The sequence below is a fragment of the Lycium ferocissimum genome, chromosome 12, assembly GCF_029784015.1.
Source record: "Lycium ferocissimum isolate CSIRO_LF1 chromosome 12, AGI_CSIRO_Lferr_CH_V1, whole genome shotgun sequence".
NCBI lineage: Eukaryota > Viridiplantae > Streptophyta > Magnoliopsida > Solanales > Solanaceae > Lycium > Lycium ferocissimum.
The window spans coordinates 12,062,307-12,071,942 of NC_081353.1; positions in this window are offsets into that span (position 1 = coordinate 12,062,307).

Below are 9,636 nucleotides of genomic sequence, written 5' to 3' on the forward strand. Positions count from 1 at the left end.
TAGACACACCCTAGGACCAACTACTCTGATACCACTTTGTCACGACCCAGCTAAAGGGCCATAACGGGTACCCGGAGCTAGCCTACCGAGCACCACTCATCATACTCATCATCATATTCAACTTAGATCAACACAATTCTCAAACAAGCTTACCACGAAATGGACTTCAATCACTCCTCAAAATATACATATATGTTCAAGGTATAAGCCCACGAGGCTACAAAATGATATAAAAGGCATGCACTGAAGAGATCATAAGATGTCTACTACCCACGTATGTATCTACGAGCCTCTAACTGGAGTACTGAAATCATAAGGACGAGACAGGACCCCGCCATGCCCCAAAATATGCACACAAAAGAATAGACCAATGAGCGGCAACTCAGAAGTAGTGGAGTGCTCCTGTGCCTCTGCTGACAAGCTCCTAGGGATCTGAACCGTCTCCCTGTCTACCTGCGGGCATGAACGCAGCGTCCACAAAAGAAGGGACGTCAGTACGAATAATGTGCTGAGCATGTAAGGCATGAATAATGACATAATAAAGGAATAAGGAACATGAGGTAAAGAGATAACCTGCACATATGACTGCCTCTTAAGGCAGATACCATGCATGCTAACATTTACTTTGAAAATCACATCATAACACACACACACACACACACATATATATATATATATATATATATATATATATATATATATATATATATAGTAAGTTGTCGAGTCATATCTCATCACTAGCCCCGGGGTATCTCGCATCCGGATAGTCATCTCACGCCGCCCATTAGTGGTGATTGCCCGGCCAATTAGGCCTGGTGTAACTATCATCATCCATAAGCCGCCCACTTACGCCTAGTGTAGTGGTGTCTGCCCGGCCAACTAGGCCCGATGTAATCATATATAAAAATAAACATGCATGTGAACCCAATCAAAGCTACAATCATATCGGAGTGACGTACGGTCGGTGACCTCCGATTGTATTATGAAACATTCATCATCACTATGTCTCACCTTGAAGGAACTAATATCATGAGGTGAGACTACAACAAGAAATAACATCAATGAATTTATGAAATAAGATTGTCAACTCATAATAGCATCATTTCATAAGCTTAGGAGTCTCTGAAAGATAGGATCACCATCATCATCATTCTCATAGGACATATCTTGTCTCAAGCTCATAAAGGACTCTTAATAATCTTAGACTTCCAACTTTGGAATGTAAGAAGGCCATGGAAGCATAGAAAGGAAATCATAATATAGAAGTCATGCCTTTGAAAGAAAGGAACTAGCCTTACATGCCTTTATGTCTTCTTAATGACTAAGAGTTCTCCTTCCAAGCTCACGATTCTACATTCAAGAGAATTCGTACAAAATTAGCTCATTGAGAATACGCTTAAATCTAGACTAAAGCGACTAAAAGGATAACAAAAATTGGGCAGCATTTCCTTTGTTTCAACAACGTCCTCCATATAATAACAACTTCCAAACATCAACAACAACACCCATAATATCATAATCAATAAACTTCTTCAAGTTAAACATTATTCAATCCTCACAATTCCCTTTCAAAATCATCCATAATCATAGCTACAACACACATCATATCCCCTTTCATATAATACTTCCTCAACATCATTAGTGTCATTTACAACAAGATTATACTCATGGCATATCAAGAACTATGACTCAAGTCAAGTTACTTTTCAAGAATATCATTAAATCCATGTTTCAGCTTCATATTCTTCTTCCTTCCTTCAATCAAGTTACTCCACAACCAAATACACTTACTAACATGAAATAGATGTAAAACTCACCTTTTATTGTGTAGGGATGAACTTTGGATCAAAGTATCTCACTTGAGTGGAACCCCAACTTCACTACCCAAAGAAATCTTGAACTCTACAAATCCTAGAGAGCCTCTCCACATGTGATTCTCTTGATTCTTAGTAAATAATCCTTGATTTCCCTTGGTTTTATGTTAATATCTTTGTGTGGAATGTTCTAGAGCTTTCAAGAGTTTGGGAGAAGTGGGGAAATGAAAATTTGGAACAAGGGTCATGCATATATGGAAAGAGAAAAAAATGACCCGACCCGATTATACAGCCAATTATACAGCCCGTATAAATTATACAGTCCGTACATTAGACCGTATAATCCTACCAGGGGTCACTCTCCTCTGGAAGTATTCTACGGACCATTATACGGTCCGTACAAATGGCCGTACTATTATGAATTTCCTGAAACTTGCTCTAGCCGCTTTGTTCAACGTCCAATCCTTGCGGAACCTTCTTGGCACTTGTTTAACACTTCATTAACCATCTAAGGAGCTCTATAACTCCTTCCCAAGACATTAACAATTGTTACCTCGATAATTGCAAAAGCCTCCCCAAACACGACTTATACTTTACTTCCTTTGATGAACTTAGTTTCACCAATTCATATAACTTCAAAATCTCTTCGTATACACCTTAAAGCTGCTAAATGCCCTCCTTAAATTCATAAGGACTTCATGTCCACCTCACGCTTGCATTAGTCTATTCACAGCACAACGATATAAAATGTCCAAGGTGTAACACGCATATGCCTCGGATCGATAACAATAACAATATAACTTTCAAATTTGTTTTTCTTCTTTTCAAACATTTCCATGACCTTTTCCCATTGAACTGGTCCAAAAATCTTCCATCAAACTGGTTTCCCTAACATTTCCATCATCTATGAATGTATGAATGCAGGAATGAGAAATCAATGCCAATGAATACGCTATGGAGATCGTAAAGCACCATAAGCCAATCAATTCTTGCATGAATCATTAATCGTCATGGAAACGTATCAAATATTAAGTTCCAATTACAATAAATGAGTCTATCACATCCCACAACACCAAAATCGCGTTGTCAAATACACCACATGTCAACCAATGCATATATATATTGCTATACTTTTATAAAAACTCCATGATTAGAAGCCTAGAATCTAAGAAATGTCATCACCAATTACCAATATCAAAAACCCCATAGGCCTACAAGGGTAAAATGGGAAACTATGAGTTGAAAAGGTCAATCCAAACTTCAAGAAGTCCAATCACCAATTACCAATATCAATTATTCCTCATTAGCATTAATGCCATCAAATAAGGAAAACCCTCAAATTCTATATGTTCAAACCCTAGAATTTATGAAGAGATACAACTTAATATCTAATTCCCCATGATTGGAAGCCTGGAATCTAAGAAATCTGTAACATCCCGTAAATTCGCAAGGAAAATGAAAGCGTTATACGAATTGTTTTGAACCTTATAAGTTAGGTTGTGTTCACAATTCAGGACCTAACCAAAACGGGGAGTGTTAGGATGAAAATCCCATTTCAACGGTAAGTAGGAGATTTTGCGACAAAAGTACGGCCCATACTTCAAAGGACGGGACGTCCTTTCTGCCCGTCCTTTTCCCGCCTCTTCACATTGACTCTCTGGAAATTTCTGGGGAAGAACGGCCCGTACTTAGAAGTACGTCCCGTCCTTCTTGGACGTACTTCTCCCGCGTCCATCAGAAACTTTAAAAATAAGGGTTCAGTTAATTTTATCACTTTTCAGTTGTTCAAAAACTCTAAGTACGAAAATTACTTCTCCAAACCTCTTATTTCAAGGGAGTTCAAGCTAGGGTTTGGGTGATTCTCCTATAGGAAAGTAATTTGTTGAACTGCGTATAACGTAATTAAGGTATGTCTCTTTTGAAAACTAGTTTTGGATGAATGTCTCTTTCAAAAAGCTCTTTATTCAATAAAAAGGTGAAATTTTCATGAACCGAAACTTTATTTCTTTCTTTAATTAAGGTTAATGTGCGTGAGGGGACAAGCCCACATTAAACCTAGTTTGTATCATGCTTTAAGTACACATACAAGTTTATACACGTTTTTTCCTCTATAGGAGATGATCAATAATGATGGCTAATGATTGATAATAATATTTTCATGTTGAATTATGACATTGAAATCTTGGTTAAAGAAGTGTAAACGTTTTCAAGACATTCTTTGAAATGATTTATCGTTACGAGATGGCATAATGAGCTTTAATGCTAATTGATTATGTGACTGCCTTGAGACAAATTGTGAATCGGCTTCTATGCTATGAACTTTATTGTTGTGTTTGGCCTAGCTATTCGGGAGGAAAGGTAGTTACTATAGAACCTAGTGTGGTATTGCCTAGCCATTCGAGAGGAACAGTGGCCCTTTGCCGGGTTCTCCTCCCAGAGTACAGTTCATGCCTAGCTATTCGGGAGGAAGGATAGCCACCGGGAATCACATATTCCGGTGTGGTGCATTGTGATTAGGGACCTCTATGGTCATCCCTTCGATGTGATTGATTCTTGGGCCTGTATTGGCAAGTGTGATATTCTTTATTCTTTCTTAGAATTGTTGTTGGTAATCATGATCAAATTAAAATGCATATTTGAAAGTTGTAACTTAACAAGAGGCTTTATAATCAGTTTTTATAATTCTTATTGAGATACACAAGTTGAATAACTGCTTTTACATTGATTTCACATGGTTTTCAGAACTGATTTCCTTAAGCATCATTGTTCTTGATTTTCATATTACTTGTTGTCCCCGAGGCACTCACTAAGTACAAAGTACTCAGGCATACCATTGTCATTTTTGATGGTATGTTAGGAAACGGAGAAGAGCAGGTTCTTGATACTTCAGGCGCTTAAGAAGGACTTGCTGTTGCTGCTGACTTGGTGAGCCCACATGTTCATTCGTGGGGCACCCCTTAGCATATTCATTTATTATTCTAGTTTTAGTGAGCTGCGCCCCGATGTGTCAGACAATTACTCTTTATCTTAGAAGCTCCATAATATACATTCTTGTGGGTAGATGTTGAGTTTTGTTTAACTCTTGGGCATGTGACACGCTTGATTAAGGTTTATGTTATTAAAGACTTCCGCTGATTTAATTCACATATCATGCTTTCATTTGAATTTATTTTATAAACTGTTGGAGGTGAACATTGAACCTGGAGGGTTCAAGTTTTATTATTGCATATTTTAGGTTCTTCCAGTATTGTTCATGACATCGGGTACCGGTCACATCTAGGGTGGGTTTCGGAGCGTGACAAGCTTGGTATCAGAGCCTGGGTTTAAATACGTCCTAGGATTAGTGTCGGTGTCTGTGGAGTTGTGTCTAGTGGAGTTTTCCTTATGCAGCCTGATCACCTGCATGACTGAGAAACTCTAGGACATTTATAGGTGTTTCCTACTCTTCTTGATTCTAGATTGTGCTGTAGAGCTTGAAGTCCTTTTAGGATCATTCTAATTTGCTCGTTAATTCGTGCCTTGCAGAAATGGCTCTGAGACGATCCAAAAATGGTAACCGAGGACAACCCATGAGAGCTAACCGAAATCTCGGGGGCGTGAATGCTGGTAACGAAAATAATGTTGGAAATCAAGCACCGCCTTCTCCTGCTATTCCTGTTGCGGTGTGCCTGAGATTGGTACGATGCAAACTGCTATTCAAATATTGACTGCGTTGGTTGCGGATCAGCAACAGCGTGGAGGAGTGGAACCTCATGGTAGAGGCAGACTGAAGCACTTCCTAAACTTAAAGTCACCAGAGTTCTACGGGTCACGAGAGGTGGATGACCCTCAGTACTTTCTAGATGAGACTTTCAAGGCACTGAGGGCAATGGATGCCCATGATTCCGAAGCTGTGAGGCTTACTTCTTATCAATTGAAGGATATTGCTCACGCATGATTCGAGATGTGGGAGTCTGAGAGGGGTGACGCTTCTTTAGCTCCTACGTGGGCTGAATTCGAAGAGGCGTTCATAGAAAGCTTTTTGTCTGATAAGGAGAGATTTGCTATGGCTACGTAATTTGAGAAGCTGGTAACAAGTTGGTTTGTGAGTATAGTTTGGAGTTCACCCGTCTGTCAAAATATGCTTTATACATGATTCCGACTGAAAATCATAAGTTGACTCGTTTTGTGAAAGGCTTGGTACCATGTATCAAGTCTGCATGGGCTGCGGTTGCTATGTCTCCTACTTGCACTTTCTCATCTCTGGTTGGGTTTACTGAACAACAAGAGAGTTGGAAAAATGAAGAGACGGTGGATTGAGACCAGAACAAGAAGGCCCGATCCGCGGGTGGTTTCAGTGGTAATAATTGCAAGGGAGAGCAAAGTAAAGGGTATTTTGTACTTGCTCAGTTTGGCGCATACTAGAACGCCAGCATGCCTTCTAGTAGGCAAGGTTAAAAGAATAATAACACAAGCAGGTTCTCCTAGGGTAGTAGTCGGTCTGCTTAGGGGCCACCTTAAGCGGGAGTGCAGAAAGTGGCTACACGAGATGGCTGCTATGTCTAACCAAAGGAATGGTTTGCCTGTTCCTGCATCTGCTAAAAATCCGCCTGCTGGTAATACTAACAATAATAAACAGAATGCTCATAATAATGGCAAAGAAAAGGAAGTTGCTAACACTTCTAGTGGAAGACAGCTCGGCTTTATGGGCTGACTTGTAGGGAGAGAGCTGAGGCTTCTGACGTTGTGGTTACAAATATCCTTACTATCTGTTCTCATGATGCTTACTCATTGATTGATCCGGGTTTAAATTTATCCTATGTGACTCCTTATTTTGCTCTTGATATGGGAATGAAACCCGAACCTTTATTGGAACCCTTTGCTGTTAATACGCCTTTTGGTGTTCCTGTTATTGCTTAGAGTGTATAGAAATTGTATTTTTGTGATTAAAGGTCGTGAGACCGTGGCTGATTTGTATGATCTTGAGATGGTGGATTTTGTTGTAATTATGGGGATGGACTGGTTGTCTGCATGTTATGCTAATGTGAATTGTCGCCATAAGTTAGTTCGTTTCGCCTTTCTCGATAAGCCTGTTATTGTGTGGGAGGGTGAAATTGCTAAGCCAAGGGGTAGATTTATTTCCTATCTTAAGGCTCATAAGATAATTACTAAGGGGTGCATTTACCATTTGGTTGTTGTTAAAGATACGAAAGCCGTGGTACCTGAATTTGCATCTGTTCCCATAGTTAGTGATTATCCCAAAGTGTTTCTCGAAGATCTTCCTGGTATTCCTCCTGATAGAGTTATTGATTTTGGGATTGATGTTATCCCCGACACCCAACCTATTTCTATTCCACCTTACCGTATGGCTCTAGCGGAGCTAAAGGAATTAAAGGATCAGTTAAAGGACTTGTTGGATAAAGGTTTCATCCGACCAAGTTCCTCACCTTGGGGTACTCCAGTCTTGTTTGTTAGAAAGAAAGACGGTTCCCTTAGGATGTGTGTGGATTACCGTAAGCTTAATAAGGTGACCATTAAGAATAAGTATCCCTTGCCTAGGATAGATGATCTATTTGACCAACTTCAGGGTGCTAAGTTCTTTTCAAATATTGACCTAAGGTCTGGGTATCACCAATTGAAGATAAAGGATAAGGATATCCCGAAAACTGCTCTCCGTACTCGTTATGGGCACTTTGAGTTTCTAGTCATGTCTTTTGGGTTGACTAATGCGCCTGCTGCATTCATGGATTTGATGAATCGTGTGTTTAAGCCGTATCTAGACCGCTTCATTATTGGGTTTATTGATGATATTTTGGTGCACTTTAAAAGTCGTGAGGATCATGCTAATCATTTGAGAATAACTTTGACAACACTTGAGGAGAATGAGCTTTATACGAAATTCTCAAAGTGTGAATTCTGGCTTGAGTCTGTGGCTTTCTTGAGTCATGTGGTGACTGGTGACGCCATTAAAGTAGATCCTCAGAAAATTTCAGAGGTTAAGGATTGGCCTAGACCAACTAGTGCGACGAAAATTCGTAGCTTCTTTGGTTTGGCAAATTATTACAGGAATTTTGTGGAAGATTTTTTCGTCTATGGCCTCTCCATTGAGTAAATTGACACGGAAGACTGCTAAGTTTCAGTGTTCCGAAGTTTGTGAAAAGAGTTTCCAAGAGCTTAAGACAAGGTTGACTTCGGCTCCTATTTTGACTTTACCTTCTGGGTCTGGTGGATATGTGGTGTATTGTGATGCTTCCAGAATTGGTTTGGGTTGTGTGCTGATGCAAAACTGTAAGGGGATTGCTTATGCTTCGTGACAGTTGAAGAAGCATGAGAAGAATTATCCAACTAATGACTTAGAGTTAGTTGGTTGCTGTGGTATTTGCCTTGAAAATTTGGCGTCATTATTTGTATGGTGAGAATTGCGATGTTTTTACTGACCATAAAATCTTGCAATACATCTTTAAGCAGTGAGAGTTGAATCTCAGACAGAGGAGGTGGTTGGAGTTGTTAAAAGACTACGACTTGAATATTTTGTATCATCCTGGTAAGGCTAATGTGGTTGCTGACGCTTTGAGTAGAAAATCTATGGGCATGTTGGCTTATTTGCACGTTCATGACATGCCCATGGGGAAGGAAATTCGAAGACTTGCTAGTCTTGGGGTCAGACTTGATGAAACTGAAGATGGAGAGTTAGTAGGAATCACGCCATCACGGTCTAACATTGTGGAAAGGATTAAATCCAAGCAATATGATGATGAACTTTTGGCAAGGCTGAGAGATGGAGTGGAAAAGGGTGAATACACTTCATTTACTGTTGGGACTCGTAATAGTGTTCTGCGATTGCAAGGTCGATTGTGTGTTCCCGATATTGATGGTCTTCGATAAGAATTAAAGATGGAAGCTCATAGTTCCAAGTATTCGGTTCATCCGGGATCCACCAGGATGTATAAGGATTTGAACAACACTATTGGTGGAAGGGCACGAAGGTTAATATTTCTAACTTTGTGGCTAAGTGTTTGAACTGTCAACAGGTTAAGGCTGAACATCAAAGGCCTAGATGCCGGGCTCAGAATATCAAGATTCCGCAATGGAAGTGGGAGGAGATCAATATGGATTTTGTTGTGGGTTTACCCCGCACAAAGGCCAAGTTTGATTCGATATGGGTGATAGTGGATAGATTCACAAAGTCTGCCCATTTTCTCCCCGTGAAGACGTCATATACCGTGGCAAAGTACGCCAAGCTATATCTAAAGGAAATAGTTAGATTGCATGGGATTCCAACATCCATTATATCTGACAGAGGTACGCAATTCACTGCTCATTTTTGGACATCCTTTCAGGAAGGTTTAGGCACTAGAGTGAAATTGAACTCTGCTTTCCATCCTCAAACTGACCGGTAGGCAAAAGAACTATTCAGAATTTGAAAGATATGCTGCGATCTTGTGCTATAGATTTCGGAGGAAATTGGGATGAACATTTACCTCTTGTGGAATTTGCATACAACAACAGCTACCAAGCAAGTATCCAAATGGTTCCTTATGAGGCTCTTTATGGTAGGCGTTGTCGGTCTCCGATTGGTTGGTTTGAACTAACTGAAGTAGAATTGTTGTGTCACGACCCAACTCCGTAGGCCGTGACTAGTGCCCGAGTTGGGCACCCAAACGCATTCATCAAACCTAAATCACACACAGCTGACCTACGCGCATACAAGTATCAAACGCTGTCTCAAACACATCTCAAACTCAAACACATACATATCGAAAGCCGACAAGGCTAAATACGGCACATCGGCCCAAAACATATAATATACAAACTCATCCGTACAAAGGTAGGCACACAACCC